This window comes from Styela clava, chromosome 6 (assembly GCF_964204865.1).
Source record: "Styela clava chromosome 6, kaStyClav1.hap1.2, whole genome shotgun sequence".
Classification (NCBI taxonomy): Eukaryota; Metazoa; Chordata; class Ascidiacea; order Stolidobranchia; family Styelidae; genus Styela; species Styela clava.
In genome coordinates this window covers 17,741,671-17,764,517 of record NC_135255.1, presented here as the reverse complement: position 1 = coordinate 17,764,517, position 22,847 = coordinate 17,741,671, and the positions used below count along the sequence as shown (strand labels likewise).

The window sequence follows — 22,847 nt, the reverse complement described above, 5'->3', positions numbered from 1 at the left end:
GGAAAGTGACGGGCCAGTCAAGGCTGTAGTGCAACGCCAAGTCGACCGGTGAGAGCGGAGTGGCAAGCCGAACCCTCGCTGTCGTCGTCGCAAAAATCAAATTAATACAAGAGCGGGGGAGTACCCCACGATTCAGGTATTAATCTGAATAGAACAGTTACTACACTTGATCTTAGCCAATAGGCCGAAGAAGCGATATATGGTCGGTGTTTTCACGCAATAATGTATTGGGAATTTATGAAAACGGTTCTGGTGACGGTGATTAAGTTTCCACTTACAATACTAATTAGTAGGGCTGGGAATGGTTGACCCATTCTGGATGGTTGAAGGTTACGATTTATTTTAACCGTTGACTGACATCTCAGGTACAAATCATCTTTATAATGTACAATTTTGTCAGAAATGATTACGTCTTCGCAAATTTATCTCCTGTAGCGTTTCATTTAAAAGAATATCACTAACTGTATTTGTAGAGACCCAATAGAGGTGAAAAATAATTGAAGTACCAAGATTGCTGATTATGAAAATTGGACAATGATAAATTCATAATCAGTTTTCGGTAAAAGCGTAAATTGTCTATTCCATGTGGCGCAGTTGATGCTGTTTTTCCGTATGATATCTCAAAGAAGAATTTGCACACTGGGCACTGTAAATTTTTCACATAAGTGACATTGAATAACGGAAACTGTTTCACTAAAATACTTCCATATGTCCAAAGCACGCTGCATATCTCTTGCAGCAAGGGATCACAAAACGATCTAGATTCGTCAATAATTTTGAGAGATACCAGGATAAATCACTCGAAATTAATTTGTAACCATTGCGACGTAATAAGCTAAAACAATAAATTATTACGTCAAACGTCACGCTGCAGTTAACCGGTTAAAGAAATTCCAGATTCTCTTCGCCTGTAACCAAATACATTTTAATTGCAGTCTCTGCTCTGTGACATCACCATGCCCATTTAACTTCCATTTAAAGAATTCGTGAAATTGTTGTGCGTTCCGAAGTTACTCCGGTGGAAGCAGTTTGGAAGATTTGCAGCTGTCTTCGTGCCTGACGCTCCGCGCCCATTCTAAAAGACACGGAACGAGGGTGAGTACTCGCTTTGCCTTACAAAGTAGTAGGAGAAACATGACAAACATTATATAAATCGTAACTTTCCGAATAGGAAAGTGACGGGCCAGTCAAGGCTGTAGTGCAACGCCAAGTCGACCGGTGAGAGCGGAGTGGCAAGCCGAACCCTCGCTCACGTCGTCGCAAAAATCAAATTAATACACTCCCACGATTTAGGTATTAATCTGAATAGAACAGTTACTACACTTGATCTTAGCCAATAGGCCGAAGAAGCGATAAATGGTAGGTGTTTTCACGCAATAATGTATTGGGAATTTATGAAAACGGTTCCGGTGACGGTGATTAAGTTTCCACTTACAATACTAATTAGTAGGGCTGGGAATGGTTGACCCATTCTGGATGGTTGAAGGTTACGATTTATTTTAACCGTTGACTGACATCTCAGGTACAAATCATCTTTATAATGTACAATTTTGTCAGAAATGTTTACGTCTTCGCAAATTTATCTCTTGTAGCGTTTCATTTAAAAGAATATCACTAACTGTATTTGTAGAGACCCAATAGAGGTGAAAAATAATTGAAGTACCAAGATTGCTGATTATGAAAATTGGACAATGATAAATTCATAGTCAGTTTTCGGTAAAAGCGTAAATTGTCTATTCCATGTGGCGCAGTTGATGCTGTTTTTCCGTATGATATCTCAAAGAAGAATTTGCTCACTGGGCACTGTAAATTTGTCACATAAGTGACATTGAATAACGGAAACTGTTTCACTAAAACACTTCCATATGTCCAAAGCACGCTGCATATCTCTTGCAGCAAGGGATCACAAAACGATCTAGATTCGTCAATAATTTTGAGAGATACCAGGATAAATCACTCGAAATTAATTTGTAACCATTGCGACGTAATAAGCTAAAACAATAAATTATTACGTCAAACGTCACGCTGCAGTTAACTGGTTAAAGAAATTCCAGATTCTCTTCGCCTGTAACCAAATACATTTTAATTGCAGTCTCTGCTCTGTGACATCACAATGCCCATCTAACTTCCATTTAAAGAATTCGTGAAATTGTTGTGCGTTCCGAAGTTACTCCGGTGGAAGCAGTATGGAAGATTTGCAGCTGTCTTCGTGCCTGACGCTCCGCGCCCATTCCAAAAGACACGGAACGAGGGTGAGTACTCGCTTTGCCTCACAAAGTAGTAGGAGAAACATGACAAACATTAGATAAATCGTAACTTTCCGAATAGGAAAGTGACGGGCCAGTCAAGGCTGTAGTGCAACGCCAAGTCGACCGGTGAGAACGGAGTGGCAAGCCAAACCCTCGCTCTCGTCGTCGCAAAAATCAAATTAATACAAGAGTGGGGGAGTACCCCACGATTCAGGTATTAATCTGAATAGAACAGTTACTACACTTGATCTTAGCCAATAGGCCGAAGAAGCGATAAATGGTCGGTGTTTTCACGCAATAATGTATTAGGAATTTATGAAAACGGTTCCGGTGACGGTGATTAAGTTTCCACTTACAATACTAATTAGTAGGGCTGGGAATGGTTGACCCATTCTGGATGGTTGAAGGTTACGATTTATTTTAACCGTTGACTGACATCTCAGGTACAAATCATCTTTATAATGTACAATTTTGTCAGAAATGATTACGTCTTCGCAAATTTATCTCCTGTAGCGTTTCATTTAAAAGAATATCACTAACTGTATTTGTAGAGACCCAATAGAGGTGAAAAATAATTGAAGTACCAAGATTGCTGATTATGAAAATTGGACAATGATAAATTCATAATCAGTTTTCGGTAAAAGCGTAAATTGTCTATTCCATGTGGCGCAGTTGATGCTGTTTTTCCGTATGATATCTCAAAGAAGAATTTGCACACTGGGCACTGTAAATTTGTCACATAAGTGACATTGAATAACGGAAACTGTTTCACTAAAATACTTCCATATGTCCAAAGCACGCTGCATATCTCTTGCAGCAAGGGATCACAAAACGATCTAGATTCGTCAATAATTTTGAGAGATACCAGGATAAATCACTCGAAATTAATTTGTAACCATTGCGACGTAATAAGCTAAAACAATAAATTATTACGTCAAACGTCACGCTGCAGTTAACCGGTTAAAGAAATTCCAGATTCTCTTCGCCTGTAACCAAATACATTTTAATTGCCGTCTCTGCTCTGTGACATCACAATGCCCATCTAACTTCCATTTAAAGAATTCGTGAAATTGTTGTGCGTTCCGAAGTTACTCCGGTGGAAGCAGTATGGAAGATTTGCAGCTGTCTTCGTGCCTGACGCTCCGCGCCCATTCCAAAAGACACGGAACGAGGGTGAGTACTCGCTTTGCCTCACAAAGTAGTAGGAGAAACATGACAAACATTATATAAATCGTAACTTTCCGAATAGGAAAGTGACGGGCCAGTCAAGGCTGTAGTGCAACGCCAAGTCGACCGGTGAGAACGGAGTGGCAAGCCAAACCCTCGCTCTCGTCGTCGCAAAAATCAAATTAATACAAGAGTGGGGGAGTACCCCACGATTCAGGTATTAATCTGAATAGAACAGTTACTACACTTCATCTTAGCCAATAGGCCGAAGAAGCGATAAATGGTCGGTGTTTTCACGCAATAATGTATTGGGAATTTATGAAAACGGTTCCGGTGACGGTGATTAAGTTTCCACTTACAATACTAATTAGTAGGGCTGGGAATGGTTGACCCATTCTGGATGGTTGAAGGTTACGATTTATTTTAATCGTTGACTGACATCTCAGGTACAAATCATCTTTATAATGTACAATTTTGTCAGAAATGATTACGTCTTCGCAAATTTATCTCCTGTAGCGTTTCATTTAAAAGAATATCACTAACTGTATTTGTAGAGACCCAATAGAGGTGAAAAATAATTGAAGTACCAAGATTGCTGATTATGAAAATTGGACAAAGATAAATTCATAATCAGTTTTCGGTAAAAGCGTAAATTGTCTATTCCATGTGGCGCAGTTGATGCTGTTTTTCCGTATGATATCTCAAAGAAGAATTTGCACACTGGGCACTAGAAATTTGTCACATAAGTGACATTGAATAACGGAAACTGTTTCACTAAAATACTTCCATATGTCCAAAGCACGCTGCATATCTCTTGCAGCAAGGGATCACAAAACGATCTAGATTCGTCAATAATTTTGAGAGATACCAGGATAAATCACTCGAAATTAATTTGTAACCATTGCGACGTAATAAGCTAAAACAATAAATTATTACGTCAAACGTCACGCTGCAGTTAACCGGTTAAAGAAATTCCAGATTCTCTTCGCCTGTAACCAAATACATTTTAATTGCAGTCTCTGCTCTGTGACATCACAATGCCCTTCTAACTTCCATTTAAAAAATTCGTGAAATTGTTGTGCGTTCCGAAGTTACTCCGGTGGAAGCAGTATGGAAGATTTGCAGCTGTCTTCGTGCCTGACGATCCGCGCCCATTCCAAAATGCACGGAACGAGGGTGAGTACTCGCTTTGCCTTACAAAGTAGTAGGAGAAACATGACAAACATTATATAAATCGTAACTTTCCGAATAGGAAAGTGACGGGCCAGTCAAGGCTGCAGTGCAACGCCAAGTCGACCGGTGAGAGCGGAGTGGCAAGCCGAACCCTCGCTCTCGTCGTCGCAAAAATCAAATTAATACAAGAGTGGGGGAGTACCCCACGATTCAGGTATTAATCTGAATAGAACAGTTACTACACTTGATCTTAGCCAATAGGCCGAAGAAGCGATAAATGGTCGGTGTTTTCACGCAATAATGTATTGGGAATTTATGAAAACGGTTCCGGTTACGGTGATTAAGTTTCCACTTACAATACTAATTAGTAGGGCTGGGAATGGTTGACCCATTCTGGATGGTTGAAGGTTACGATTTATTTTAACCGTTGACTGACATCTCAGGTACAAATCATCTTTATAATGTACAATTTTGTCAGAAATGATTACGTCTTCGCAAATTTATCTCCTGTAGCGTTTCATTTAAAAGAATATCACTAACTGTATTTGTAGAGACCCAATAGAGGTGAAAAATAATTGAAGTACCAAGATTGCTGATTATGAAAATTGGACAATGATAAATTCATAATCAGTTTTCGGTAAAAGCGTAAATTGTCTATTCCATGTGGCGCAGTTGATGCTGTTTTTCCGTATGATATCTCAAAGAAGAATTTGCACACTGGGCACTGTAAATTTGTCACATAAGTGACATTGAATAACGGAAACTATTTCACTAAAATACTTCCATATGTCCAAAGCACGCTGCATATCTCTTGCAGCAAGGGATCACAAAACGATCTAGATTCGTCAATAATTTTGAGAGATACCAGGATAAATCACTCGAAATTAATTTGTAACCATTGCGACGTAATAAGCTAAAACAATAAATTATTACGTCAAACGTCACGCTGCAGTTAACCGGTTAAAGAAATTCGCCTGTAACCAAATACATTTTAATTGCAGTCTCTGCTCTGTGACATCAAAGAATTCGTGAAATTGTTGTGCGTTCCGAAGTTACTCCGGTGGAAGCAGTATGGAAGATTTGCAGCTGTCTTCGTGCCTGACGCTCCGCGCCCATTCCAAAAGACGCGGAACGAGGGTGAGTACTCGCTTTGCCTTACAAAGTAGTAGGAGAAACATGACAAACATCATATAAATCGTAACTTTCCGAATGGAAAAGTGACGGGCCAGTCAAGGCTGTAGTGCAACGCCAAGTCGACCGGTGAGAGCGGAGTGGCAAGCCGAACCCTCGCTCTCGTCGTCGCAAAAATCAAATTAATACAAGAGTGGGGGAGTACCCCACGATTCAGGTATTAATCTGAATAGAACAGTTACTACACTTGATCTTAGCCAATAGGCCGAAGAAGCGATAAATGGTCGGTGTTTTCACGCAATAATGTATTGGGAATTTATGAAAACGGTTCCGGTGACGGTGATTAAGTTTCCACTTACAATACTAATTAGTAGGGCTGGGAATGGTTGACCCATTCTGGATGGTTGAAGGTTACGATTTATTTTAACCGTTGACTGACATCTCAGGTACAAATCATCTTTATAATGTACAATTTTGTCAGAAATGATTACGTCTTCGCAAATTTATCTCCTGTAGCGTTTCATTTAAAAAAATATCACTAACTGTATTTGTAGAGACCCAATAGAGGTGAAAAATAATTGAAGTACCAAGATTGCTGATTATGAAAATTGGACAATGATAAATTCATAATCAGTTTTCGGTAAAAGCGTAAATTGTCTATTCCATGTGGCGCAGTTGATGCTGTTTTTCCGTATGATATCTCAAAGAAGAATTTGCACACTGGGCACTGTAAATTTGTCACATAAGTGACATTGAATAACGGAAACTGTTTCACTAAAATACTTCCATATGTCCAAAGCACGCTGCATATCTCTTGCAGCAAGGGATCACAATGCGATCTAGATTCGTCAATAATTTTGAGAGATACCAGGATAAATCACTCGAAATTAATTTGTAACCATTGCGACGTAATAAGCTAAAACAATAAATTATTACGTCAAACGTCACGCTGCAGTTAACCGGTTAAAGAAATTCCAGATTCTCTTCGCCTGTAACCAAATACATTTTAATTGCAGTCTCTGCTCTGTGACATCACAATGCCCATCTAACTTCCATTTAAAGAATTCGTGAAATTGTTGTGCGTTCCGAAGTTACTCCGGTGGAAGCAGTATGGAAGATTTGCAGCTGTCTTCGTGCCTGACGCTCCGCGCCCATTCCAAAAGACACGGAACGAGGGTGAGTACTCGCTTTGCCTTACAAAGTAGTAGGAGAAACATGACAAACATTATATAAATCGTAACTTTCCGAATAGGAAAGTGACGGGCCAGTCAAGGCTGTAGTGCAACGCCAAGCCGACCGGTGAGAGCGGAGTGGCAAGCCGAACCCTCGCTCTCGTCGTCGCAAAAATCAAATTAATACAAGAGTGGGGGAGTACCCCACGATTCAGGTATTAATCTGAATAGAACAGTTACTACACTTGATCTTAGCCAATAGGCCGAAGAAGCGATAAATGGTCGGTGTTTTCACGCAATAATGTATTGGGAATTTATGAAAACGGTTCCGGTGACGGTGATTAAGTTTCCACTTACAATACTAATTAGTGGGGCTGGGAATGGTGGACCCATTCTGGATGGTTGAAGGTTACGATTTATTTTAACCGTTGACTGACATCTCAGGTACAAATCATCTTTATAATGTACAATTTTGTCAGAAATGATTACGTCTTCGCAAATTTATCTCCTGTAGCGTTTCATTTAAAAGAATATCACTAACTGTATTTGTAGAGACCCAATAGAGGTGAAAAATAATTGAAGTACCAAGATTGCTGATTATGAAAATTGGACAAAGATAAATTCATAATCAGTTTTCGGTAAAAGCGTAAATTGTCTATTCCATGTGGCGCAGTTGATGCTGTTTTTCCGTATGATATCTCAAAGAAGAATTTGCACACTGGGCACTAGAAATTTGTCACATAAGTGACATTGAATAACGGAAACTGTTTCACTAAAATACTTCCATATGTCCAAAGCACGCTGCATATCTCTTGCAGCAAGGGATCACAAAACGATCTAGATTCGTCAATAATTTTGAGAGATACCAGGATAAATCACTCGAAATTAATTTGTAACCATTGCGACGTAATAAGCTAAAACAATAAATTATTACGTCAAACGTCACGCTGCAGTTAACCGGTTAAAGAAATTCCAGATTCTCTTCGCCTGTAACCAAATACATTTTAATTGCAGTCTCTGCTCTGTGACATCACAATGCCCTTCTAACTTCCATTTAAAAAATTCGTGAAATTGTTGTGCGTTCCGAAGTTACTCCGGTGGAAGCAGTATGGAAGATTTGCAGCTGTCTTCGTGCCTGACGATCCGCGCCCATTCCAAAATGCACGGAACGAGGGTGAGTACTCGCTTTGCCTTACAAAGTAGTAGGAGAAACATGACAAACATTATATAAATCGTAACTTTCCGAATAGGAAAGTGACGGGCCAGTCAAGGCTGCAGTGCAACGCCAAGTCGACCGGTGAGAGCGGAGTGGCAAGCCGAACCCTCGCTCTCGTCGTCGCAAAAATCAAATTAATACAAGAGTGGGGGAGTACCCCACGATTCAGGTATTAATCTGAATAGAACAGTTACTACACTTGATCTTAGCCAATAGGCCGAAGAAGCGATAAATGGTCGGTGTTTTCACGCAATAATGTATTGGGAATTTATGAAAACGGTTCCGGTTACGGTGATTAAGTTTCCACTTACAATACTAATTAGTAGGGCTGGGAATGGTTGACCCATTCTGGATGGTTGAAGGTTACGATTTATTTTAACCGTTGACTGACATCTCAGGTACAAATCATCTTTATAATGTACAATTTTGTCAGAAATGATTACGTCTTCGCAAATTTATCTCCTGTAGCGTTTCATTTAAAAGAATATCACTAACTGTATTTGTAGAGACCCAATAGAGGTGAAAAATAATTGAAGTACCAAGATTGCTGATTATGAAAATTGGACAATGATAAATTCATAATCAGTTTTCGGTAAAAGCGTAAATTGTCTATTCCATGTGGCGCAGTTGATGCTGTTTTTCCGTATGATATCTCAAAGAAGAATTTGCACACTGGGCACTGTAAATTTGTCACATAAGTGACATTGAATAACGGAAACTATTTCACTAAAATACTTCCATATGTCCAAAGCACGCTGCATATCTCTTGCAGCAAGGGATCACAAAACGATCTAGATTCGTCAATAATTTTGAGAGATACCAGGATAAATCACTCGAAATTAATTTGTAACCATTGCGACGTAATAAGCTAAAACAATAAATTATTACGTCAAACGTCACGCTGCAGTTAACCGGTTAAAGAAATTCGCCTGTAACCAAATACATTTTAATTGCAGTCTCTGCTCTGTGACATCAAAGAATTCGTGAAATTGTTGTGCGTTCCGAAGTTACTCCGGTGGAAGCAGTATGGAAGATTTGCAGCTGTCTTCGTGCCTGACGCTCCGCGCCCATTCCAAAAGACGCGGAACGAGGGTGAGTACTCGCTTTGCCTTACAAAGTAGTAGGAGAAACATGACAAACATCATATAAATCGTAACTTTCCGAATGGAAAAGTGACGGGCCAGTCAAGGCTGTAGTGCAACGCCAAGTCGACCGGTGAGAGCGGAGTGGCAAGCCGAACCCTCGCTCTCGTCGTCGCAAAAATCAAATTAATACAAGAGTGGGGGAGTACCCCACGATTCAGGTATTAATCTGAATAGAACAGTTACTACACTTGATCTTAGCCAATAGGCCGAAGAAGCGATAAATGGTCGGTGTTTTCACGCAATAATGTATTGGGAATTTATGAAAACGGTTCCGGTGACGGTGATTAAGTTTCCACTTACAATACTAATTAGTAGGGCTGGGAATGGTTGACCCATTCTGGATGGTTGAAGGTTACGATTTATTTTAACCGTTGACTGACATCTCAGGTACAAATCATCTTTATAATGTACAATTTTGTCAGAAATGATTACGTCTTCGCAAATTTATCTCCTGTAGCGTTTCATTTAAAAAAATATCACTAACTGTATTTGTAGAGACCCAATAGAGGTGAAAAATAATTGAAGTACCAAGATTGCTGATTATGAAAATTGGACAATGATAAATTCATAATCAGTTTTCGGTAAAAGCGTAAATTGTCTATTCCATGTGGCGCAGTTGATGCTGTTTTTCCGTATGATATCTCAAAGAAGAATTTGCACACTGGGCACTGTAAATTTGTCACATAAGTGACATTGAATAACGGAAACTGTTTCACTAAAATACTTCCATATGTCCAAAGCACGCTGCATATCTCTTGCAGCAAGGGATCACAATGCGATCTAGATTCGTCAATAATTTTGAGAGATACCAGGATAAATCACTCGAAATTAATTTGTAACCATTGCGACGTAATAAGCTAAAACAATAAATTATTACGTCAAACGTCACGCTGCAGTTAACCGGTTAAAGAAATTCCAGATTCTCTTCGCCTGTAACCAAATACATTTTAATTGCAGTCTCTGCTCTGTGACATCACAATGCCCATCTAACTTCCATTTAAAGAATTCGTGAAATTGTTGTGCGTTCCGAAGTTACTCCGGTGGAAGCAGTATGGAAGATTTGCAGCTGTCTTCGTGCCTGACGCTCCGCGCCCATTCCAAAAGACACGGAACGAGGGTGAGTACTCGCTTTGCCTTACAAAGTAGTAGGAGAAACATGACAAACATTATATAAATCGTAACTTTCCGAATAGGAAAGTGACGGGCCAGTCAAGGCTGTAGTGCAACGCCAAGCCGACCGGTGAGAGCGGAGTGGCAAGCCGAACCCTCGCTCTCGTCGTCGCAAAAATCAAATTAATACAAGAGTGGGGGAGTACCCCACGATTCAGGTATTAATCTGAATAGAACAGTTACTACACTTGATCTTAGCCAATAGGCCGAAGAAGCGATAAATGGTCGGTGTTTTCACGCAATAATGTATTGGGAATTTATGAAAACGGTTCCGGTGACGGTGATTAAGTTTCCACTTACAATACTAATTAGTGGGGCTGGGAATGGTGGACCCATTCTGGATGGTTGAAGGTTACGATTTATTTTAACCGTTGACTGACATCTCAGGTACAAATCATCTTTATAATGTACAATTTTGTCAGAAATGATTACGTCTTCGCAAATTTATCTCCTGTAGCGTTTCATTTAAAAGAATATCACTAACTGTATTTGTAGAGACCCAATAGAGGTGAAAAATAATTGAAGTACCAAGATTGCTGATTATGAAAATTGGACAATGATAAATTCATAATCAGTTTTCGGTAAAAGCGTAAATTGTCTATTCCATGTGGCGCAGTTGATGCTGTTTTTCCGTATGATATCTCAAAGAAGAATTTGCACACTGGGCACTGTAAATTTGTCACATAAGTGACATTGAATAACGGAAACTGTTTCACGAAAATACTTCCATATGTCCAAAGCACGCTGCATATCTCTTGCAGCAAGGGATCACAAAACGATCTAGATTCGTCAATAATTTTGAGAGATACCAGGATAAATCACTCGAAATTAATTTGTAACCATTGCGACGTAATAAGCTAAAACAATAAATATTACGTCAAACGTCACGCTGCAGTTAACCGGTTAAAGAAATTCCAGATTCTCTTCGCCTGTAACCAAATACATTTTAATTGCAGTCTCTGCTCTGTGACATCACAATGCCCATCTAACTTCCATTTAAAGAATTCGTGAAATTGTTGTGCGTTCCGAAGTTACTCCGGTGGAAGCAGTATGGAAGATTTGCAGCTGTCTTCGTGCCTGACGCTCCGCGCCCATTCCAAAAGACACGGAACGAGGGTGAGTACTCGCTTTGCCTTACAAAGTAGTAGGAGAAACATGACAAACATTATATAAATCGTAACTTTCCGAATAGGAAAGTGACGGGCCAGTCAAGGCTGTAGTGCAACGCCAAGCCGACCGGTGAGAGCGGAGTGGCAAGCCGAACCCTCGCTCTCGTCGTCGCAAAAATCAAATTAATACAAGAGTGGGGGAGTACCCCACGATTCAGGTATTAATCTGAATAGAACAGTTACTACACTTGATTTTAGCCAATAGGCCGAAGAAGCGATAAATGGGCGGTGTTTTCACGCAATAATGTATTGGGAATTTATGAAAACGGTTCCGGTGACGGTGATTAAGTTTCCACTTACAATACTAATTAGTGGGGCTGGGAATGGTGGACCCATTCTGGATGGTTGAAGGTTACGATTTATTTTAACCGTTGACTGACATCTCAGGTACAAATCATCTTTATAATGTACAATTTTGTCAGAAATGATTACGTCTTCGCAAATTTATCTCCTGTAGCGTTTCATTTAAAAGAATATCACTAACTGTATTTGTAGAGACCCAATAGAGGTGAAAAATAATTGAAGTACCAAGATTGCTGATTATGAAAATTGGACAATGATAAATTCATAATCAGTTTTCGGTAAAAGCGTAAATTGTCTATTCCATGTGGCGCAGTTGATGCTGTTTTTCCGTATGATATCTCAAAGAAGAATTTGCACACTGGGCACTGTAAATTTGTCACATAAGTGACATTGAATAACGGAAACTGTTTCACGAAAATACTTCCATATGTCCAAAGCACGCTGCATATCTCTTGCAGCAAGGAATCACAAAACGATCTAGATTCGTCAATAATTTTGAGAGATACCAGGATAAATCACTCGAAATTAATTTGTAACCATTGCGACGTAATAAGCTAAAACAATAAATATTACGTCAAACGTCACGCTGCAGTTAACCGGTTAAAGAAATTCCAGATTCTCTTCGCCTGTAACCAAATACATTTTAATTGCAGTCTCTGCTCTGTGACATCACAATGCCCATCTAACTTCCATTTAAAGAATTCGTGAAATTGTTGTGCGTTCCGAAGTTACTCCGGTGGAAGCAGTATGGAAGATTTGCAGCTGTCTTCGTGCCTGACGCTCCGCGCCCATTCCAAAAGACACGGAACGAGGGTGAGTACTCGCTTTGCCTTACAAAGTAGTAGGAGAAACATGACAAACATTATATAAATCGTAACTTTCCGAATAGGAAAGTGACGGGCCAGTCAAGGCTGTAGTGCAACGCCAAGCCGACCGGTGAGAGCGGAGTGGCAAGCCGAACCCTCGCTCTCGTCGTCGCAAAAATCAAATTAATACAAGAGTGGGGGAGTACCCCACGATTCAGGTATTAATCTGAATAGAACAGTTACTACACTTGATTTTAGCCAATAGGCCGAAGAAGCGATAAATGGGCGGTGTTTTCACGCAATAATGTATTGGGAATTTATGAAAACGGTTCCGGTGACGGTGATTAAGTTTCCACTTACAATACTAATTAGTGGGGCTGGGAATGGTGGACCCATTCTGGATGGTTGAAGGTTACGATTTATTTTAACCGTTGACTGACATCTCAGGTACAAATCATCTTTATAATGTACAATTTTGTCAGAAATGATTACGTCTTCGCAAATTTATCTCCTGTAGCGTTTCATTTAAAAGAATATCACTAACTGTATTTGTAGAGACCCAATAGAGGTGAAAAATAATTGAAGTACCAAGATTGCTGATTATGAAAATTGGACAATGATAAATTCATAATCAGTTTTCGGTAAAAGCGTAAATTGTCTATTCCATGTGGCGCAGTTGATGCTGTTTTTCCGTATGATATCTCAAAGAAGAATTTGCACACTGGGCACTGTAAATTTGTCACATAAGTGACATTGAATAACGGAAACTGTTTCACGAAAATACTTCCATATGTCCAAAGCACGCTGCATATCTCTTGCAGCAAGGAATCACAAAACGATCTAGATTCGTCAATAATTTTGAGAGATACCAGGATAAATCACTCGAAATTAATTTGTAACCATTGCGACGTAATAAGCTAAAACAATAAATATTACGTCAAACGTCACGCTGCAGTTAACCGGTTAAAGAAATTCCAGATTCTCTTCGCCTGTAACCAAATACATTTTAATTGCAGTCTCTGCTCTGTGACATCACAATGCCCATCTAACTTCCATTTAAAGAATTCGTGAAATTGTTGTGCGTTCCGAAGTTACTCCGGTGGAAGCAGTATGGAAGATTTGCAGCTGTCTTCGTGCCTGACGCTCCGCGCCCATTCCAAAAGACACGGAACGAGGGTGAGTACTCGCTTTGCCTTACAAAGTAGTAGGAGAAACATGACAAACATTATATAAATCGTAACTTTCCGAATAGGAAAGTGACGGGCCAGTCAAGGCTGTAGTGCAACGCCAAGCCGACCGGTGAGAGCGGAGTGGCAAGCCGAACCCTCGCTCTCGTCGTCGCAAAAATCAAATTAATACAAGAGTGGGGGAGTACCCCACGATTCAGGTATTAATCTGAATAGAACAGTTACTACACTTGATCTTAGCCAATAGGCCGAAGAAGCGATAAATGGTCGGTGTTTTCACGCAATAATGTATTGGGAATTTATGAAAACGGTTCCGGTGACGGTGATTAAGTTTCCACTTACAATACTAATTAGTGGGGCTGGGAATGGTGGACCCATTCTGGATGGTTGAAGGTTACGATTTATTTTAACCGTTGACTGACATCTCAGGTACAAATCATCTTTATAATGTACAATTTTGTCAGAAATGATTACGTCTTCGCAAATTTATCTCCTGTAGCGTTTCATTTAAAAGAATATCACTAACTGTATTTGTAGAGACCCAATAGAGGTGAAAAATAATTGAAGTACCAAGATTGCTGATTATGAAAATTGGACAATGATAAATTCATAATCAGTTTTCGGTAAAAGCGTAAATTGTCTATTCCATGTGGCGCAGTTGATGCCGTTTTTCCGTATGATATCTCAAAGAAGAATTTGCACACTGGGCACTGTAAATTTGTCACATAAGTGACATTGAATAACGGAAACTGTTTCACGAAAATACTTCCATATGTCCAAAGCACGCTGCATATCTCTTGCAGCAAGGGATCACAAAACGATCTAGATTCGTCAATAATTTTGAGAGATACCAGGATAAATCACTCGAAATTAATTTGTAACCATTGCGACGTAATAAGCTAAAACAATAAATATTACGTCAAACGTCACGCTGCAGTTAACCGGTTAAAGAAATTCCAGATTCTCTTCGCCTGTAACCAAATACATTTTAATTGCAGTCTCTGCTCTGTGACATCACAATGCCCATCTAACTTCCATTTAAAGAATTCGTGAAATTGTTGTGCGTTCCGAAGTTACTCCGGTGGAAGCAGTATGGAAGATTTGCAGCTGTCTTCGTGCCTGACGCTCCGCGCCCATTCCAAAAGACACGGAACGAGGGTGAGTACTCGCTTTGCCTTACAAAGTAGTAGGAGAAACATGACAAACATTATATAAATCGTAACTTTCCGAATAGGAAAGTGACGGGCCAGTCAAGGCTGTAGTGCAACGCCAAGCCGACCGGTGAGAGCGGAGTGGCAAGCCGAACCCTCGCTCTCGTCGTCGCAAAAATCAAATTAATACAAGAGTGGGGGAGTACCCCACGATTCAGGTATTAATCTGAATAGAACAGTTACTACACTTGATCTTAGCCAATAGGCCGAAGAAGCGATAAATGGTCGGTGTTTTCACGCAATAATGTATTGGGAATTTATGAAAACGGTTCCGGTGACGGTGATTAAGTTTCCACTTACAATACTAATTAGTGGGACTGGGAATGGTGGACCCATTCTGGATGGTTGAAGGTTACGATTTATTTTAACCGTTGACTGACATCTCAGGTACAAATCATCTTTATAATGTACAATTTTGTCAGAAATGATTACGTCTTCGCAAATTTATCTCCTGTAGCGTTTCATTTAAAAGAATATCACTAACTGTATTTGTAGAGACCCAATAGAGGTGAAAAATAATTGAAGTACCAAGATTGCTGATTATGAAAATTGGACAATGATAAATTCATAATCAGTTTTCGGTAAAAGCGTAAATTGTCTATTCCATGTGGCGCAGTTGATGCTGTTTTTCCGTATGATATCTCAAAGAAGAATTTGCACACTGGGCACTGTAAATTTGTCACATAAGTGACATTGAATAACGGAAACTGTTTCACGAAAATACTTCCATATGTCCAAAGCACGCTGCATATCTTTTGCAGCAAGGGATCACAAAACGATCTAGATTCGTCAATAATTTTGAGAGATACCAGGATAAATCACTCGAAATTAATTTGTAACCATTGCGACGTAATAAGCTAAAACAATAAATATTACGTCAAACGTCACGCTGCAGTTAACCGGTTAAAGAAATTCCAGATTCTCTTCGCCTGTAACCAAATACATTTTAATTGCAGTCTCTGCTCTGTGACATCACAATGCCCATCTAACTTCCATTTAAAGAATTCGTGAAATTGTTGTGCGTTCCGAAGTTACTCCGGTGGAAGCAGTATGGAAGATTTGCAGCTGTCTTCGTGCCTGACGCTCCGCGCCCATTCCAAAAGACACGGAACGAGGGTGAGTACTCGCTTTGCCTTACAAAGTAGTAGGAGAAACATGACAAACATTATATAAATCGTAACTTTCCGAATAGGAAAGTGACGGGCCAGTCAAGGCTGTAGTGCAACGCCAAGCCGACCGGTGAGAGCGGAGTGGCAAGCCGAACCCTCGCTCTCGTCGTCGCAAAAATCAAATTAATACAAGAGTGGGGGAGTACCCCACGATTCAGGTATTAATCTGAATAGAACAGTTACTACACTTGATCTTAGCCAATAGGCCGAAGAAGCAATAAATGGTCGGTGTTTTCACGCAATAATGTATTGGGAATTTATGAAAACGGTTCCGGTGACGGTGATTAAGTTTCCACTTACAATACTAATTAGTGGGGCTGGGAATGGTGGACCCATTCTGGATGGTTGAAGGTTACGATTTATTTTAACCGTTGACTGACATCTCAGGTACAAATCATCTTTATAATGTACAATTTTGTCAGAAATGATTACGTCTTCGCAAATTTATCTCCTGTAGCGTTTCATTTAAAAGAATATCACTAACTGTATTTGTAGAGACCCAATAGAGGGGAAAAATAATTGAAGTACCAAGATTGCTGATTATGAAAATTGGACAATGATAAATTCATAATCAGTTTTCGGTAAAAGCGTAAATTGTCTATTCCATGTGGCGCAGTTGATGCTGTTTTTCCGTATGATATCTCAAAGAAGAATTTGCACACTGGGCACTGTAAATTTGTCACATAAGTGACATTGAATAACGGAAACTGTTTCACGAAAATACTTCCATATGTCCAAAGCACGCTGCATATCTCTTGCAGCAAGGGATCACAAAACGATCTAGATTCGTCAATAATTTTGAGAGATACCAGGATAAATCACTCGAAATTAATTTGTAACCATTGCGACGTAATAAGCTAAAACAATAAATATTACGTCAAACGTCACGCTGCAGTTAACCGGTTAAAGAAATTCCAGATTCTCTTCGCCTGTAACCAAATACATTTTAATTGCAGTCTCTGCTCTGTGACATCACAATGCCCATCTAACTTCCATTTAAAGAATTCGTGAAATTCTTTTCGTTCCGAAGTTACTCCGGTGGAAGCAGTATGAAAGATTTGCAGCTGTCTTCGTGCCTGACGCTCCGCGCCCATTCCAAAAGACACGGAACGAGGGTGAGTACTCGCTTTGCCTTACAAAGTAGTAGGAGAAACATGACAAACATTATATAAATCGTAACTTTCCGAATAGGAAAGTGACGGGCCAGTCAAGGCTGTAGTGCAACGCCAAGCCGACCGGTGAGAGCGGAGTGGCAAGCCGAACCCTCGCTCTCGTCGTCGCAAAAATCAAATTAATACAAGATGGGGGGAGTACCCCACGATTCAGGTATTAATCTGAATAGAACAGTTACTACACTTGATCTTAGCCAATAGGCCGAAGAAGCGATAAATGGTCGGTGTTTTCACGCAATAATGTATTGGGAATTTATGAAAACGGTTCCGGTGACGGTGATTAAGTTTCCACTTACAATACTAATTAGTGGGGCTGGGAATGGTGGACCCATTCTGGATGGTTGAAGGTTACGATTTATTTTAACCGTTGACTGACATCTCAGGAACAAATCATCTTTATAATGTACAATTTTGTCAGAAATGATTACGTCTTCGCAAATTTATCTCCTGTAGCGTTTCATTTAAAAGAATATCACTAACTGTATTTGTAGAGACCCAATAGAGGTAAAAAATAATTGAAGTACCAAGATTGCTGATTATGAAAATTGGACAATGATAAATTCATAATCAGTTTTCGGTAAAAGCGTAAATTGTCTATTCCATGTGGCGCAGTTGATGCTGTTTTTCCGTATGATATCTCAAAGAAGAATTTGCACACTGGGCACTGTAAATTTGTCACATAAGTGACATTGAATAACGGAAACTGTTTCACGAAAATACTTCCAAATGTCCAAAGCACGCTGCATATCTCTTGCAGCAAGGGATCACAAAACGATCTAAATTCGTCAATAATTTTGAGAGATACCAGGATAAATCACTCGAAATTAATTTGTAACCATTGCGACGTAATAAGCTAAAACAATAAATATTACGTCAAACGTCACGCTGCAGTTAACCGGTTAAAGAAATTCCAGATTCTCTTTGCCTGTAACCAAATACATTTTAATTGCAGTCTCTGCTCTGTGACATCACAATGCCCATCTAACTTCCATTTAAAGAATTCGTGAAATTGTTGTGCGTTCCGAAGTTACTCCGGTGGAAGCAGTATGGAGGATTTGCAGCTGTCTTCGTGCCTGACGCTCCGCGCCCATTCCAAAAGACACGGAACGAGGGTGAGTACTCGCTTTGCCTTACAAAGTAGTAGGAGAAACATGACAAACATTATATAAATCGTAACTTTCCGAATAGGAAAGTGACGGGCCAGTCAAGGCTGTAGTGCAACGCCAAGCCGACCGGTGAGAGCGGAGTGGCAAGCCGAACCCTCGCTCTCGTCGTCGCAAAAATCAAATTAATACAAGAGTGGGGGAGTACCCCACGATTCAGGTATTAATCTGAATAGAACAGTTACTACACTTGATCTTAGCCAATAGGCCGAAGAAGCGATAAATGGTCGGTGTTTTCACGCAATAATGTATTGGGAATTTATGAAAACGGTTCCGGTGACGGTGATTAAGTTTCCACTTACAATACTAATTAGTGGGGCTGGGAATGGTGGACCCATTCTGGATGGTTGAAGGTTACGATTTATTTTAACCGTTGACTGACATCTCAGGTACAAATCATCTTTATAATGTACAATTTTGTCAGAAATGATTACGTCTTCGCAAATTTATCTCCTGTAGCGTTTCATTTAAAAGAATATCACTAACTGTATTTGTAGAGACCCAATAGAGGTGAAAAATAATTGAAGTACCAAGATTGCTGATTATGAAATTTGGACAATGATAAATTCATAATCAGTTTTCGGTAAAAGCGTAAATTGTCTATTCCATGTGGCGCAGTTGATGCTGTTTTTCCGTATGATATCTCAAAGAAGAATTTGCACACTGGGCACTGTAAATTTGTCACATAAGTGACATTGAATAACGGAAACTGTTTCACGAAAATACTTCCATATGTCCAAAGCACGCTGCATATCTCTTGCAGCAAGGGATCACAAAACGATCTAGATTCGTCAATAATTTTGAGAGATACCAGGATAAATCACTCGAAATTAATTTGTAACCATTGCGACGTAATAAGCTAAAACAATAAATATTACGTCAAACGTCACGCTGCAGTTAACCGGTTAAAGAAATTCCAGATTCTCTTCGCCTGTAACCAAATACATTTTAATTGCAGTCTCTGCTCTGTGACATCACAATGCCCATCTAACTTCCATTTAAAGAATTCGTGAAATTGTTGTGCGTTCCGAAGTTACTCCGGTGGAAGCAGTATGGAAGATTTGCAGCTGTCTTCGTGCCTGACGCTCCGCGCCCATTCCAAAAGACACGGAACGAGGGTGAGTACTCGCTTTGCCTTACAAAGTAGTAGGAGAAACATGACAAACATTATATAAATCGTAACTTTCCGAATAGGAAAGTGACGGGCCAGTCAAGGCTGTAGTTCAACGCCAAGCCGACCGGTGAGAGCGGAGTGGCAAGCCGAACCCTCGCTCTCGTCGTCGCAAAAATCAAATTAATACAAGAGTGGGGGAGTACCCCACGATTCAGGTATTAATCTGAATAGAACAGTTACTACACTCGATCTTAGCCAATAGGCCGAAGAAGCGATAAATGGTCGGTGTTTTCACGCAATAATGTATTGGGAATTTATGAAAACGGTTCCGGTGACGGTGATTAAGTTTCCACTTACAATACTAATTAGTGGGGCTGGGAATGGTGGACCCATTCTGGATGGTTGAAGGTTACGATTTATTTTAACCGTTGACTGACATCTCAGGTACAAATCATCTTTATAATGTACAATTTTGTCAGAAATGATTACGTCTTCGCAAATTTATCTCCTGTAGCGTTTCATTTAAAAGAATATCACTAACTGTATTTGTAGAGACCCAATAGAGGTGAAAAATAATTGAAGTACCAAGATTGCTGATTATGAAAATTGGACAATGATAAATTCATAATCAGTTTTCGGTAAAAGCGTAAATTGTCTATTCCATGTGGCGCAGTTGATGCTGTTTTTCCGTATGATATCTCAAAGAAGAATTTGCACACTGGGCACTGTAAATTTGTCACATAAGTGACATTGAATAACGGAAACTGTTTCACGAAAATACTTCCATATGTCCAAAGCACGCTGCATATCTCTTGCAGCAAGGGATCACAAAACGATCTAGATTCGTCAATAATTTTGAGAGATACCAGGATAAATCACTCGAAATTAATTTGTAACCATTGCGACGTAATAAGCTAAAACAATAAATATTACGTCAAACGTCACGCTGCAGTTAACCGGTTAAAGAAATTCCAGATTCTCTTCGCCTGTAACCAAATACATTTTAATTGCAGTCTCTGCTCTGTGACATCACAATGCCCATCTAACTTCCATTTAAAGAATTCGTGAAATTGTTGTGCGTTCCGAAGTTACTCCGGTGGAAGCAGTATGGAAGATTTGCAGCTGTCTTCGTGCCTGACGCTCCGCGCCCATTCCAAAAGACACGGAACGAGGGTGAGTACTCGCTTTGCCTTACAAAGTAGTAGGAGAAACATGACAAACATTATATAAATCGTAACTTTCCGAATAGGAAAGTGACGGGCCAGTCAAGGCTGTAGTGCAACGCCAAGCCGACCGGTGAGAGCGGAGTGGCAAGCCGAACCCTCGCTCTCGTCGTCGCAAAAATCAAATTAATACAAGAGTGGGGGAGTACCCCACGATTCAGGTATTAATCTGAATAGAACAGTTACTACACTTGATCTTAGCCAATAGGCCGAAGAAGCGATAAATGGTCGGTGTTTTCACGCAATAATGTATTGGGAATTTATGAAAACGGTTCCGGTGACGGTGATTAAGTTTCCACTTACAATACTAATTAGTGGGGCTGGGAATGGTGGACCCATTCTGGATGGTTGAAGGTTACGATTTATTTTAACCGTTGACTGACATCTCAGGTACAAATCATCTTTATAATGTACAATTTTGTCAGAAATGATTACGTCTTCGCAAATTTATTTCCTGTAGCGTTTCATTTAAAAGAATATCACTAACTGTATTTGTAGAGACCCAATAGAGGTGAAAAATAATTGAAGTACCAAGATTGCTGATTATGAAAATTGGACAATGATAAATTCATAATCAGTTTTCGGTAAAAGCGTAAATTGTCTATTCCATGTGGCGCAGTTGATGCTGTTTTTCCGTATGATATCTCAAAGAAGAATTTGCACACTGGGCACTGTAAATTTGTCACATAAGTGACATTGAATAACGGAAACTGTTTCACGAAAATACTTCCATATGTCCAAAGCACGCTGCATATCTCTTGCAGCAAGGGATCACAAAACGATCTAGATTCGTCAATAATTTTGAGAGATACCAGGATAAATCACTCGAAATTAATTTGTAACCATTGCGACGTAATAAGCTAAAACAATAAATATTACGTCAAACGTCACGCTGCAGTTAACCGGTTAAAGAAATTCCAGATTCTCTTCGCCTGTAACCAAATACATTTTAATTGCAGTCTCTGCTCTGTGACATCACAATGCCCATCTAACTTCCATTTAAAGAATTCGTGAAATTGTTGTGCGTTCCGAAGTTACTCCGGTGGAAGCAGTATGGAAGATTTGCAGCTGTCTCCGTGCCTGACGCTCCGCGCCCATTCCAAAAGACACGGAACGAGGGTGAGTACTCGCTTTGCCTTACAAAGTAGTAGGAGAAACATGACAAACATTATATAAATCGTAACTTTCCGAATAGGAAAGTGACGGGCCAGTCAAGGCTGTAGTGCAACGCCAAGCCGACCGGTGAGAGCGGAGTGGCAAGCCGAACCCTCGCTCTCGTCGTCGCAAAAATCAAATTAATACAAGAGTGGGGGAGTACCCCACGATTCAGGTATTAATCTGAATAGAACAGTTACTACACTTGATCTTAGCCAACAGGCCGAAGAAGCGATAAATGGTCGGTGTTTTCACGCAATAATGTATTGGGAATTTATGAAAACGGTTCCGGTGACGGTGATTAAGTTTCCACTTACAATACTAATTAGTGGGGCTGGGAATGGTGGACCCATTCTGGATGGTTGAAGGTTACGATTTATTTTAACCGTTGACTGACATCTCAGGTACAAATCATCTTTATAATGTACAATTTTGTCAGAAATGATTACGTCTTCGCAAATTTATTTCCTGTAGCGTTTCATTTAAAAGAATATCACTAACTGTATTTGTAGAGACCCAATAGAGGTGAAAAATAATTGAAGTACCAAGATTGCTGATTATGAAAATTGGACAATGATAAATTCATAATCAGTTTTCGGTAAAAGCGTAAATTGTCTATTCCATGTGGCGCAGTTGATGCTGTTTTTCCGTATGATATCTCAAAGAAGAATTTGCACACTGGGCACTGTAAATTTGTCACATAAGTGACATTGAATAACGGAAACTGTTTCACGAAAATACTTCCATATGTC

At 39.8% G+C, this 22,847-nt stretch overlaps 19 non-coding genes and 1 pseudogene across 19 annotated transcripts; all 20 read right to left on the bottom strand.

Annotated features, from left to right (window-relative positions):
- Positions 1-3: 3 nt before the first annotated feature.
- Positions 4-197, bottom strand: LOC144424885 (U2 spliceosomal RNA). The gene has a single exon (XR_013477105.1). It is a non-coding gene; the product is annotated as a U2 spliceosomal RNA (small nuclear RNA).
- A 976-nt stretch (positions 198-1,173) lies between these two features.
- LOC144424900 (U2 spliceosomal RNA) lies at positions 1,174-1,354 on the bottom strand (annotated as a pseudogene).
- A 976-nt stretch (positions 1,355-2,330) lies between these two features.
- LOC144424651 (U2 spliceosomal RNA) lies at positions 2,331-2,524 on the bottom strand. Its single transcript, XR_013476872.1, has one exon. It is a non-coding gene; the product is annotated as a U2 spliceosomal RNA (small nuclear RNA).
- Positions 2,525-3,500: 976 nt separating this feature from the next.
- Positions 3,501-3,694, bottom strand: LOC144424871 (U2 spliceosomal RNA). Its single transcript, XR_013477091.1, has one exon. It is a non-coding gene; the product is annotated as a U2 spliceosomal RNA (small nuclear RNA).
- Positions 3,695-4,670: 976 nt separating this feature from the next.
- LOC144424823 (U2 spliceosomal RNA) lies at positions 4,671-4,864 on the bottom strand. Its single transcript, XR_013477043.1, has one exon. It is a non-coding gene; the product is annotated as a U2 spliceosomal RNA (small nuclear RNA).
- A 940-nt stretch (positions 4,865-5,804) lies between these two features.
- Positions 5,805-5,998, bottom strand: LOC144424658 (U2 spliceosomal RNA). Its single transcript, XR_013476879.1, has one exon. It is a non-coding gene; the product is annotated as a U2 spliceosomal RNA (small nuclear RNA).
- A 976-nt stretch (positions 5,999-6,974) lies between these two features.
- Positions 6,975-7,168, bottom strand: LOC144424806 (U2 spliceosomal RNA). The gene has a single exon (XR_013477026.1). It is a non-coding gene; the product is annotated as a U2 spliceosomal RNA (small nuclear RNA).
- A 976-nt stretch (positions 7,169-8,144) lies between these two features.
- LOC144424822 (U2 spliceosomal RNA) lies at positions 8,145-8,338 on the bottom strand. The gene has a single exon (XR_013477042.1). It is a non-coding gene; the product is annotated as a U2 spliceosomal RNA (small nuclear RNA).
- Positions 8,339-9,278: 940 nt separating this feature from the next.
- On the bottom strand, positions 9,279-9,472 carry LOC144424657 (U2 spliceosomal RNA). Its single transcript, XR_013476878.1, has one exon. It is a non-coding gene; the product is annotated as a U2 spliceosomal RNA (small nuclear RNA).
- A 976-nt stretch (positions 9,473-10,448) lies between these two features.
- LOC144424805 (U2 spliceosomal RNA) lies at positions 10,449-10,642 on the bottom strand. The gene has a single exon (XR_013477025.1). It is a non-coding gene; the product is annotated as a U2 spliceosomal RNA (small nuclear RNA).
- Positions 10,643-11,617: 975 nt separating this feature from the next.
- On the bottom strand, positions 11,618-11,811 carry LOC144424880 (U2 spliceosomal RNA). Its single transcript, XR_013477100.1, has one exon. It is a non-coding gene; the product is annotated as a U2 spliceosomal RNA (small nuclear RNA).
- A 975-nt stretch (positions 11,812-12,786) lies between these two features.
- Positions 12,787-12,980, bottom strand: LOC144424879 (U2 spliceosomal RNA). Its single transcript, XR_013477099.1, has one exon. It is a non-coding gene; the product is annotated as a U2 spliceosomal RNA (small nuclear RNA).
- Positions 12,981-13,955: 975 nt separating this feature from the next.
- LOC144424804 (U2 spliceosomal RNA) lies at positions 13,956-14,149 on the bottom strand. The gene has a single exon (XR_013477024.1). It is a non-coding gene; the product is annotated as a U2 spliceosomal RNA (small nuclear RNA).
- A 975-nt stretch (positions 14,150-15,124) lies between these two features.
- On the bottom strand, positions 15,125-15,318 carry LOC144424803 (U2 spliceosomal RNA). Its single transcript, XR_013477023.1, has one exon. It is a non-coding gene; the product is annotated as a U2 spliceosomal RNA (small nuclear RNA).
- Positions 15,319-16,293: 975 nt separating this feature from the next.
- Positions 16,294-16,487, bottom strand: LOC144424814 (U2 spliceosomal RNA). The gene has a single exon (XR_013477034.1). It is a non-coding gene; the product is annotated as a U2 spliceosomal RNA (small nuclear RNA).
- Positions 16,488-17,461: 974 nt separating this feature from the next.
- On the bottom strand, positions 17,462-17,655 carry LOC144424884 (U2 spliceosomal RNA). The gene has a single exon (XR_013477104.1). It is a non-coding gene; the product is annotated as a U2 spliceosomal RNA (small nuclear RNA).
- Positions 17,656-18,630: 975 nt separating this feature from the next.
- On the bottom strand, positions 18,631-18,824 carry LOC144424802 (U2 spliceosomal RNA). Its single transcript, XR_013477022.1, has one exon. It is a non-coding gene; the product is annotated as a U2 spliceosomal RNA (small nuclear RNA).
- Positions 18,825-19,799: 975 nt separating this feature from the next.
- On the bottom strand, positions 19,800-19,993 carry LOC144424889 (U2 spliceosomal RNA). Its single transcript, XR_013477109.1, has one exon. It is a non-coding gene; the product is annotated as a U2 spliceosomal RNA (small nuclear RNA).
- Positions 19,994-20,968: 975 nt separating this feature from the next.
- LOC144424801 (U2 spliceosomal RNA) lies at positions 20,969-21,162 on the bottom strand. Its single transcript, XR_013477021.1, has one exon. It is a non-coding gene; the product is annotated as a U2 spliceosomal RNA (small nuclear RNA).
- A 975-nt stretch (positions 21,163-22,137) lies between these two features.
- Positions 22,138-22,331, bottom strand: LOC144424829 (U2 spliceosomal RNA). Its single transcript, XR_013477049.1, has one exon. It is a non-coding gene; the product is annotated as a U2 spliceosomal RNA (small nuclear RNA).
- Between the last annotated feature and the right edge of the window lie 516 nt (positions 22,332-22,847).